Below are 12,187 nucleotides of genomic sequence, written 5' to 3'. Positions count from 1 at the left end.
ACACTCAGCTTTCTTTCCTGTTCTTCAAGCTCTTTCCTTCCTTATCACCCACACTCAGCCAGCCTCTGAATCCAGAGAAAAGCCCCCCCCCACCCCCCCCGCCCCGCACCAGACTCTTGACGGGGTGGGCAATATAGCCAAGAACCAGCCATAGTAGGGGATGCCAGGTGAAGGTGCGTGGCCTCGTGGTACAAGGAAGGAGACATGAATATCTCCCCTCAGACAGAGGCTGGTTGCAACGGGCAAGAGGACGAGGGCTAGCCACTCAGCTGGTTCCCGTGGACCCGCACTGGGCAGCTTTCTGCCCTTGCCCCGGCTCTGCAACCATCTCCCACCCCAGCTAGGCCACACGTCACTGGAGAAGCTTGCTCAAGCCTCAGCCCCTCGTTGCCTCAGTCTCCCTCTCTGACCTTTCCGTTTCCTCCATTGTCCCCTACTTCCAACATCCTGGCTACTGGGGGTGGGGGCAGTGCCATCTGCAATGTCCTGTGCACAGGATGCTACCTCCCACCTCGCCCTCAGCTCTTCCTCCTCGCAGCCTCTGTAACTCCCAGAAAGTGTGAAGGACCACCCACTCCCAGGCCCTGGAGCAGACCCAGATCTCCCAGAACACAGACCACTGGCCCAGTGGGACATAGCCCCTGCCTCCCCTCCCCCTCCCAGTGTTGAGGCTTCAGGAAGAGAACGTGTTTTGGTTTCTGCTAGAGAGTATCCTGCTGTCTCTCACCTCCAGGCCTTGGTCCGTGCGGGCCCCTTGGCTTGGTACACCATGCCTCGCCTATCAAGGTAGAAGCATAAAGCTGGGGTTTTATTTGGAGAGCTTCAGGTCCCGGAATATCCCAACCTGAAACAGAGTCAGGCACCTGCCAAGGGCTCCTTGAGCCAGGCACCAGGCTAGCCCCTCCCCAGGCCGCTGCTGGATAGCCCCATCCACTAATAAGAGAGTTGAAGCCAGAGAGGGAAGGCAACTGGCCCCAGGGCACACAGCAGAGTGGCTGAGCTCCTTGTGAGAAGACCTGCCCCTGTGGCCCCAGGGGACTCCAGAACTTGCCCCACACTCTGCCCTGCAACCTGTAAGGACAGGCAGTTCTGGGTAGTGCTCTTGCTAACAACTCCTGTGGCCCAGGCTTAGAGGGCCCAAGGAGCTGGACTGCCCTGCAGCCTGGGAACCCTGCTGGTATCCAAAAAAGGAAGAGGGGGCCCTGGAGGCCAGTCCCCAGGCCCTGAGAAGGCAAAGGAAAACAGGTGCCTGACCTCCCCGCTGTTAGAGTCCCCTCCTCTGATACAGGCCAAAGTCCAGTTTCCCTCTGTCCTAGCTGCCTTTGACATTGTTTTGCCACCCCGCCCCACTGCATTGCATGCATCCTCTGTCTAAGGAAGGAGCAGGTGGACAAACCTGGGCTTTCATTCCTTGCAACAACCACCTGCATGGTCTTGAGCAAGGACTGGTTGTATTCATGCTCTTCATCTACGGGATAGACCAGAATTCGTGCTATGTCCTGGGTGTGAGCAATGAAAAGACTTCCTCTTCGTGGTGCTTGAAGGAAGTTTCTGGTGCAGGGGTCAAGAGGGGAGTAGGGCAGGCAGAAGCAGCAGGACCTGATTCCTACACTCTCCCAGCTATCCACACCCATCCTCCACCAGACCCTGTGCATGCCTCACCTCCACTCTAACTCTCCCCTGTGTAACTGTATACCTAGGGGGACTAAAGTTCCAAGAGATAGTAGAGTGACTTGCCAGCACAGACCCCAGTGAAGCCAAGACCAGAGCTGAATTCATTGCATTTGTATCCTGCGATCACTGGGTGAGTGCCCACTGCGTGCTCAGGCCTGTGCCAGGGGCTGATGTAACAGGAGAGACTCCATCACAGGGGTGCCCTGGGCCTCAGGCCAGGAAGTGCTGGCAGGTGCAAAGGCAGAGGAGGCGCTCCAGACCAACACGGGAAGGTGGCGAGCCTGCGTGTGAGGCTGATTCTTGTGGATGGGGACACCAGCCCCCGAGTAGTTATTGCTGGCAGGGACCTCAGGGCCACACTCTTGGTGGCCATAGATGGCACCCATAGACCTGGGCCTGAGCTCAGCATAACGGGAAGTGATGCCAATGCAAAGGGGTTTTCCAGATAGAAGCTGGAAGAAAGATAAGGGAAGAAGGGAAATTTGGGCAGAGGAAACAGAAGGAACAGTAAGCACAGAGGTCCAGAGGCAGAGGACCAGGAGAAAGAGAGAGCATTATGCATCTTCTGCCGGAGTGACTCAGGAGGACACGAACCTCAGTCTTCATATTTTGCTTCCTGGGTCTCACAAAACTGAAAGGGTAAGGTCCAGAGTCCAGGTGAAGCCTGTTCCCAATGCAAGAGTGGACACCCACAGTCTCACACCTCTTCCTGTTAGCTTGTCTCTCCGCAGGAGGGGGCTGTGGCTCACTGCAGCCCACTGCAGAAACACAGACATTGCACACAAGAAAGGGCTCACGTGAGTAAGAGTCCAGGGAGACTTCTCTGCCAGGCCCTGCCTCTGACCTTCGCTCTGTGTGCTCAGGCAGCCCAGCCCTCAATGAAAGGCTGCCGAGACGCAGCTGTAGACTTGTGGGTGTACAGGGCTTGAAGAGCCATCTGCTGTCAATTCTAGACTCTGTGCCCAGCAGCCTCTGGGTTCCTATAGTGTGAGAGTGGAGCCCTGGGTCTGAAGTCCACTCTTCCTTAGCTACAGGGCCAACTCTGGAGTACCATCCTTCTCCTGATCGCACTTCACAGTCACCACACACTGGGTCCCTGCCTGTGAGAGTGGAGCAGGCAGTGGATGTTCAGGACACACCAGCTTTGCATGGTGGCATGTCTGTGCCCAGAGATTGGCTAACGTGTTTGCTGGCTTCCCCAGCCATGGGGGTCTCTGTTCAGCAAGGCCTGGGGAGGTCAGCAGTCAAACTAGAAGGACCTGGCATCCAGTCCAGGATCCACTCATCTGGCAGCCCTGCTCTGGTATGCACCAGAGCGCAGGGAGCAGTCACCATGGTTAAGTACCTTCACAGTCCAGCCTGTACTGATGCCTGGGAGTGACTATTAAGTACCCAGCCATACATCCAGGGATGCTACCTTGCCTGGGGCCTGACTCCTAGGGACTCCACCTTTCTTGCTGCAGCAGAACAGGGGCTTTGGGCAGGGAGTGGGAGTGGGAGGAAGGCACCAGCTCTGGCTGTGGCTGAGGGGCAACAGTGGCAAAATGCACAGATGTGTGCCTGCTTGTGTGTGCAAGGCCTGGGATGGGGTAGCTGAGTGGAGAGGCAAGAGTAGGGTCAGGTGTGTACTGGCAAATATGATGCAGGTTCCAGAGCTGCCCTGGAGGCCCCCTCTCTGCATACCACCCCAGTGGAAGTTGTACCAGCCTCTTTCTACATCAGCCCAAGACCCAGATGGCAGAGGGGAGGAGAAGAAGGAGAGCTTTCTCTCCCAGCCTTGAACTCTGATCCCTGAATTCAGAGATCAGCCTGTTTGGAAGGCTCTCCTCTCCAGAGGACTCAGTTTTGCTCCTGTCTGGCAGTAGAAGGCTGGTGTCAGGCTGCTCAGGCACCAGGCACCATCTGAGGATCAAAATAAAACCTGAAAATGGCCAACCCTACCCGGGGCTAGGGCTCTGCTAAAAGGTAACTCTGGTGGCCGAGAATGGCCAGCTCAGCCTGCAACTTGACCTAGCTCAGCAGCAGTCCCAGGATCACAGGACTGCACGGAGACAAGCCCTGCCCTTCTGGTTCTGCCCCAGGCCTCTGAGTTCACAGCATCCAAAGTCCCCAGGCCCCATAGCTCTTAAGTTTTCACAGGGGTCCCCCTGGAACTCTGCAGAATGGGAGCAGTCAGTCACCCAGCTGTCAAGTGCTCCTTCCCACCTAGGCTGTAGCATTGCAAGTTTCTCACAGCGCTGGGAGGAGAGGGAGTACCATCATTAACTCCATTTTAGAGGAGGGGAAACTGAGGCCCAGAGAGGCTAAATCACACACACACATCAGTAGTCAGTTGTCTTAAAGTGGCCAAGTTCAGTCTGCTCCAGAGTCCAGGCTGGAATTCACAAGCACTTGGCCAGACTTTGTCCCTAAAGCCACAGGAACAAGAGTGAATCGGCTTGGTTGCTGGCGTGGGTGGAACAAGACAAGCGCATGGAGGCACTGGCTGCTGACTGGAGAGAGACTGGATGTGCACTTTCTCCCCCAACTCCAGGAAGCCCCAGACACACCTGCAGTGTGGCCTCCTGTGGGGTGGGGTAGGAGAGGGAGATGGACAAGGACCAGGCAGTGCCAACTGCCAAGGAGCCTGCCCAGAAGGCACCTCTTTCCCACTGTGGGCCCTGCGTGAGTCTCCACTCAGCACCCCCCTTCTGTCCTCTGCCCTACCCTGGGCCCCAGCGGGGAATGCGTGAGTTTTGGCCATAGCCGGCACAAGCTCCTCCCCCTGCAGCACAAGGACACACTGCCTGGGCCTTGGCCAAGATTTATCTCTGGAATTTGACTTGGAAAACTTGTGGTCCCTGGTGATTAGTGAGGACCAGGCTGTGACTGCCCTTATCCTGGGTTCAAGGTCTCGGTCCACAGTGCCAGGAAGTTCTTATGGGCATCTGACTTCTCACTTGAGTCATTCTCTCATCTTCTCCCTCCAGTACCATCCCCAGCCCAACTGCCTTTCTACCCTTGCTGATGGGATCCTGGTGGGGCAGGAGCCCATGTTCATATTTCTAAGCCCTATAGCACATGGTAATGCCAAGTGACATCACACTGGCTTGTGAGTAGTAGGCAACAGACCCCAAATCTTTATTGAGAACAGGTGGAAGGAGGGGTTGGTAGCGGCCCAGGTGGGCTGCGGTGCCAACCTCTGTGTTTAGAGGGGACAGTACTAGTTATGTAAGAACACAGCTCAGAATCCTTTCCCACACAGCTCCTAGAAGCTGATGGCTGGGATTAACATATCCATCCTTTACAAACCTCCCTTCTGCCGTATCCCCCTTCCTGCTAGGATGGAGGTCAAGGGTCAGGCCTGGATCCCTATGCAAAAAATGTCCTTGTCCTGTGCCCTGCACCACCCCATCCTGTGCACTGCCTGTGCCCTCATTTCTTTGTCCTTGTTTTGGGTACCTGACGTAGGATAGGACGCAGGCAGACAGGATCGTCTGTCTCTGTCCGCTTCCCTGCCCCCGACCTGGGCTCAGGTTCCTGTGAGGCTGTGTTGGCCTTCCTGGGGACATGGAGGGGACAAGGAGGGCAGCTGGACAGAGGTATCACACTTCAGCAGGGGCCCAAGATTCTCCCCTGACACATATCTAGAGGCTGCTCTGCAAGGCTGGGAATCCCAAGTCCCCCAGCCCAGCCTCCTTTATCTAGTCAGTCAAATGTATGAATTGGCACTCACTGGGCATTGGGGTTGAGCGGAGGGGTGCAAGGTTTCCTGAACACCGAGGGCCACTCACTCAAGGAGTTAGAGATCTGGGAATGCAGGGTGGGCTAGTCGGGGGCAGAGGGGGAAGGGGCGTGTAGGAGAGGCAGCTTCCCAAAAGGGGTTATTGAGAAAGCATTAGCTAGGATTGGAATTGTGGCTGGCATAAAGAATGAAGCTGCTTGCTATGCCAGCATCCCATATAAGTACTAGTTGGTGCCCTGGCTGCTCTACTTCCAATCTAGCTCTCTGCTAATATGCCTGGGAAAAGCAGTAGAGATGGCCCAAGTGCTCGGGCCTCTGTCACCAACATAGGAGATCTAAAAGGAGCTCTCGGTTCCTGGCTTCAACATGGCCCAGTGCTGGGCGTTGCGGCCATTTGGGGAGTCAATCAGAGGTTGAAAGAGCTCCTTTATCTGTCTTACTCTCTTTCTGTAACTCTTTCAGCATTTGTTTTTAAGATTTATTTTTATTGGGTCCAGCATGGTGGCCTAGTGGCTAAAGTCCTCACATTAAATGCACCGGGATCCCATATGGATGCCAGTTCTAATCCTGGCAGCCTTACTTCCCATCCAGTTCCCTACTTGTGGCCTGGGAAAGCAGTCAAGGACAGCCCAAAGGCTTGGGATCCTGCACCCATGTGGAAGACCTGGAAGAGGCCCTTGGCTCCTGGCTTTGGATTGGCACCGTTCTCGCCATTGAGGCCGCTTGAGGCGTGAAATTTTTTTTTTTTAATTTTTAATTTTTTTTTTTTTAAGATTTATTTTTATTATTTTTTTTCATTGGAAAGGCGGATATACAGAGAGGAGAGACAGAGAGGAAGATCTTCCGTCCGATGATTCACTCCCCAAGTGAGCGCAACGGGCCGATACTATGCCGATCCGAAGCCAGGAGCCTCTTCTGGGTCTCCCACGCGGGTGCAGGTTCCCAAAGCTTTGGGCTGTCCTCGACTGCTTTCCCAGGCCACAGGCAGGGAGCTGGAAGGGAAGCGGGGCTGCCGGGATTAGAACCGGCGCCCATATGGGATCCCGGGCGTGCGAGGCGAGGACCTTTAACCACTTGCGCCACCGCGCCGGGCCCAATTTTTAATTTTTTAAAAAATTTGTATTGGAAAGTCAGATATACAGAGAGGAGGAGAGACAGAGAGGAAGATTTTTAATCTGCTAATTCACTCCCTAAGTGGCAGTAATGGCCGGAGCTGTGGCAATCTGAAGCCAGGAGTCAGGAGCCTCTTCCGGATTTCCCACATGGGTGCAGGATCCCAAGCCTTTGGGTTGTCCTTGACTGTTTTCCCAGGCCACAAGTAGGGAACTGGATGGGAAGCAGAGCCACCAGGACTAGAACCTGCAGCCATATGGGTGGGGATCCTGGCACATGCAAGGTGAGAACCTTAGCCGCTAGGCTACTGTGCTGGGCCTGGACAGGCTGAAGTCATTGCCAACACTGCCCCTCAGGCCTCAGTTTTCTTGTCTGTAAAATAGGAATGATGGAAATGATACATGCAGGAAACCTTGCCTGGTGGACTTGCCTGGGGAATGCATGTTAACAGCTAACACCTGCTGTCTGCCAAGCTCTGCCCCAGCTCCAAGAACAGGATTCTGTTTTTGGAATTGATAGAGGGGAGCAGACAAGTCAATACCCACCATTGTAAGGGTTAGGAAATGACCACATAGGGTGAGCAGGACCCAGCATGGGGAAGCCCAGGGGACCACTGGAGCCTGAACTCACTTCCCCCTCCCCCTTCTACCAGGCAATCAAAGAAGGCTTCCTGGAGGAGGTGACACCTGATGGAAGAAGTACAGGAAAGACACTCCAGGCCTGAGCAGAGGATAGGCAGTGAAGATCTTACAGATGAAAGTGCCTAGCACTAGACCACGGGTGTGTTTAAGGAACTAGGCAGGAGAAAGAACCAGACCAAGGGCCCGGATCTACTGAATGTGGGGCAGTTGAATTGGGTTGGGTGTGGCCGGGGAGCTGCATTATTTACCGTCCCAGCCATAAAATATTTACAAGGGCTTCCTGATGATTTATGGTGTTTACTTTCTTACCTCCAGGCTCCTGGCAGGTAAATCTTGTGCCCTGCAGCTCACCCCTGGGGGGAGGAGTCCTGGGGCATTAGCGGCCAAGCTCCTAACTGGGCCAGGAGGAGGGCTCTGGCAGGCAGGCCAAGTTGCTGGGCAAGCTTTGAGCTCTTCTTCTGGGCTCTTCCCATTCCAAGGCAGAGCCAGCAACCCAGGGGGAGAGAAGCAGGCTGTGGGAAGAGATTTGCAGCAGGTGCCGCAGGGGCTTCGAGAGGGCTGCGGCCTGGACTTGGATGGGCGAGGAGCCCACTTCTTCCAAGCCCCTCCAAGACCAGAGGAGCAGGGATCCAGAGCTGAGCTTGGACCACAATAGGACATCACATCCTTCCCCAAAGAGCTCCAGATCCACGAACTGTGGATAGCAATGGTCTCCAGGGACCCTCCAGAGCAAGCCACCAGGACACAGGAAGGGCAAGTGCCCCTCCTGGGCTTGTTGGCTCCCTGTCCCCCACCCCCACCTTATTCGAAGGCTTCTTTGTGGTGCGGTGTGGCTTGGGCTGGACACCAGGGCAAAGGGGAAGGGAGACAAGCAGAGGGGCACCATAGGCATTGTTTCCGGCTGTGGTTATGTCTCCTCTGTGGCCTCAGACCTCCCCCACCCGCAGACGGACCCAGCTACTTGTGGATGATCCAACCAGCCGTTAACAACACTTTAGTAACAGTTGAATCAGAAAGTTCTCTGCCTTCTTGGCCAGATCTCTACAAAGGCGCTCCAGAGAGGCTAGCAGAGAGCCCAGCACATAGCGAGGGAGAGAGAGGTGAATAGCAAAGAGTGAGAGAGAACTGAGGCAACCGAATGAGCCTCATCCCTCTGCACCTCGGGCTGCAACAGGGGAAAAAATAAACCATTGCAGGTATTTCCAGTGCTGAGAATTGAACAGAGGGAATCCATGTTTAAGAGAGGGAACTGCGGAGGAGTTCTTTAGGGAACCGAAGAGCAGCCCAGAAAACAGCACCAGCAGGAAACTCCTCCCAGCCCCAGGCGACAGCAGGAGGGAGGCTGTGGTTTGCTGGGGCCGCCCCTGGAGGCCAGCAGCCTGGTGGATTTTCTCTCACTGGTTCTCTCAAGCGGCTGTTGGCAGCAAGAACTTCCTCCCACTGGACATGCTCTTTTCTTCCTGCAGCTCTCAGGGCACAGCTGCTGGAGCACCAGCTGCTTCCTGGGCCCCTGCTGTTAGTCTACTGCACCAGTGACTCTCCAGGGCCCAGAATGAGAGCTGGTGCCTGCTGCGCCCCATCCCCAGGGCTTAGCGAGAGAACAAAGGACCCAGGATTGCCTTGAAACCCGGGGGGGGCTGAGATCACTGTTGTATCACCCAGACAGCAGCACCAGCCCTCAGGGGGTTTTATTTATTTATTCATGTTCATGTATTTGAAAGAGACAGAGACAGACCCAGAGAGATCTTCCATCTGCTGGTTCATTGCTTAAATGTCCATGAGGGTTTGGTCTATCTGAAACCAGAAGCCCAGACCTCGATCCAGGTCTTGCACGGGAACCTAGGACTTGATGCCTCATCTGCTGCCTCCCAAAGAACATGACAGCAGGAAGCTGGAATCAGAGGTAGAGCCACGATTCTAACTTGGGAATTCTGATATGGGATGTTCCTAGAGAACCCCTTTTATGGACAGGCAAACCAAGGCAAAGGGTCCAGTTCCTTGTCAGTGTCCCTACACTAAGATGAGGCTGTGCTATTTAACACAGATTCTCTCCCAGCTCTGGATTTGGCAGACATGGAAAATCCTTGGCATTCACCATTTCCACAGTCAGGGTCTCAGTGTTTGAGAGAGATTGCCAAGGTCAGCGGTTTTCTGTCACTTGGAGCACCACTGAGGCATGAACCAGAACTGGGAGTATGTCAAGGCTGGTGGCATGAGGAAGTTCCTGAGGGTTAGGCTTAAATGAAGCAGGCTGAGCTCCAAGCCAGCACCCTGGGACTCTCCGGAGGAGGCTCCTGGTCGGGTTACCTGGTCCCCTCCTGCAGTGGGGTGACCAAGCCACTTCCTTCCCTTCTTAGCTGGAAGATGAGCTACAGAGCATGACCTTGAAGGATTCTCACGAAGACAGCAGACACACATGACTGCACAGTAGCCCTGCAGCTTAGCAGGTGCCATGGGGACAGTGATGCTGCTGATGGCCTTGCAAATAGAGGCATGGGCTCAGCAGGGACAGACTGGGCAGGAGCTCCAAGAGAAGGGGGGCACTGATCACAAGGGGCCCAGGTGGCCAGGAGAGTCCAGCTCAGAGAGGCTCAGGCAGGTGGGAGGAGCAGGTGCTCTAAGGCTTGGGGACCTTTGGGCTCACAAAGGCCTGGGTGGGAATGGCTTTAACATGGCCTCACATTTCTTATCTGTGAAATGGGGGTGACACCAATGCCCATTTCCTGGGGCATGTTAAGGGGAAGAAATGTGCAGTGCATGGGCCTGAGACAAGCCAGTGCCTAACGGATGTCAGCGGTCACTGTTACTTAACAGTAACAGTTGCTGTGGTCTCGGTGAGGCCACGACTGGCGCCTCCGGCTGTGAGCAGGCGCTGAAGGTGCCTGCAGGGACTCCAGTGCTGATTCCTGGGCCTCTACAGCCTCAGGCTCACTTGCTTCCCAGCTTGGACTCCTGTAGCCCCAGGCCAGGGGCAGGACAACTTTCCATCAGGATTGGATGGGGTATGGCTGTGGCTGAGCCATCCACCTGCACCTCCAGGGTTCCTGGGCCAGCAGCTGCAGTGTGGCACTGGCTCTCTGCATCTGACCTGGGGCTCAGTCATCACCCCACAGAGGCCCTCCCTGGCCCCCTAGCCCCGGTGGCCTGGGATCCAATCACCCTGCCTGACCGCACGGTGCTTATTAGGTCCTGGAGTTAGCAACTCTGTTATTGAATTACATCTTTTGGGAGATGGGGAGGGGGAATGCTTCTGGTGACGGGTTTCCTCTCTGTTTGAGAACCTGGCTTGGTGCCCAGCACCTACCAGGCCCCCTGATCTTGGCCAGTGAGTGACAAGCACCAGGCACAGGGGCAGCCTGGGTGGGGCAGAGAACACGGTTCCATATCTTACTCTATGACTCAGGCCTTTTGTCTCCCTGTTTATATGACAAGGTCTTGGGGGAGATGAGCTTCAAGACCCCATCAGGTCTCAAGGTTCAAAGTCCCTGCGAGACCCCTGCCGGGCTGCAGTTCCAAAAAACCCCACCAGCCAGTGGGGAGCAAGAAGTCCCTATGACATAAGCAGGCAACTTTTTTTCAAATATCTTGTCTTGTCTGAGCCACTGGTGACTAAGCCCCAAGATTTCCTCCTTCCCTCGGGGCTGTCTGCCTTAGCATGTGACTAGGGGCACGCATGCACAGAACCATATTATGCACAGTGTGTGAGTCTAAGCATATGTGAGTGGAGTGTGTGTGAGCCAATGTGTGTGTAAACCTACATGAGCAAGTGTATGTGTGTGCGTGAAGGTGTAACTACATACACATTCAATGTGGGTCTGAATAGGCATGAGCTTGTGTGTGTCTCAGTGTGCTTGTCTGTGCTCACATAGGCACACACATGTTTGTGCTAACTCACAGGAGCATTTGTACACTGATACACAGCCATTCACACTCACACCATGCTTACAAACTTTCATTTGCACGTTGTTCATGTGATCAACCTGCATACACACTCTGAGCCTCAGTCATGCCTACCCACCTCATACAGATGCAAACCCCCATGCATCCATTTGCTGTCCTGCGTGCAGGCTCACTTGTGCAGCCATATAGCCACCGACTCAGTTGGACACACACACACACACACACTCATCCCCATGTGTCTTCTGGCACATGGCCTCGCCCTGGCCTGCAGGTAACCTGTCCCTGCTGATTTGCCCAGGCCTCGCCTTGTCTGATGGCTGCTCACTGTTTTCTTTCTCCTTTGGTTCTATTTATTTTGCTCAGGCGTGATAGAGCGTGTTTGGAAAATACGCTATTTTCACCCTATCTGGAAACTATTTCCTCCTGGCCATGAGGACTGCAGATCTGTGAACTGACTGCTGGCTGCTGGGGTATGGGCTGGCAGAGCTGAGATGAGTGGGGTGTAGGCCTGAGAGCCACAGAGACAGGAGGGTCGCCTTGGGGAATCTGGCAGCGGCCACTGCTTGTGAAATCCTCCCTGGGGAGCCATAAATTCAGGGCAGCTGCTCCCTGCAGAGGCAGCCTTGGCCTCCTCCTCTGTATCTTCCATCTGACTTAGATTTGCCCCCTGGGTCCTCAACACCTGTCTTTGACAGCGCAGGGCTTTTGGAGGATAATCACATCTCAAGTTTTTTGCTGACACAATAGAACAAGAGAAGGTGGGTGTCCAGGCGGCATGGGACACCCACATTCCATGGCAGAGTGTCTGAGCTTCAGTTCCAACCCAGCTATTAATTCCAGCTTCCTGCTGCTGTGCACCCTGGGAGGCAGCAGGTGATGGCCCAGGGAAAGCACTCTCTTTCTCCACTTATCTCTCTGTTTTCAAATAATTATTTTTTTAAAGATTTATTTATTTTTATTGCAAAGTCAGATATACAGAGAGGAAGATCTTCCATCCGATGATTCACTCCCCAAGTGCCCGCAACGGCCAGAGCTGCTCCTATCCAAAGCCAGGAGCCTGGAACTTCCTTTCAGGCTTCTCACATGGGTGCAGGGTCCCAAGGACTTGAGCCATTCTCCACTGTTTTCCCAGGAC

This window comes from Ochotona curzoniae, unplaced genomic scaffold (assembly GCF_017591425.1).
Source record: "Ochotona curzoniae isolate NIBS_2020 unplaced genomic scaffold, NIBS_Ocur_1.0 contig_908, whole genome shotgun sequence".
Lineage (NCBI taxonomy): Eukaryota > Metazoa > Chordata > Mammalia > Lagomorpha > Ochotonidae > Ochotona > Ochotona curzoniae.
Note: the sequence above shows the minus strand (reverse complement) of the source record.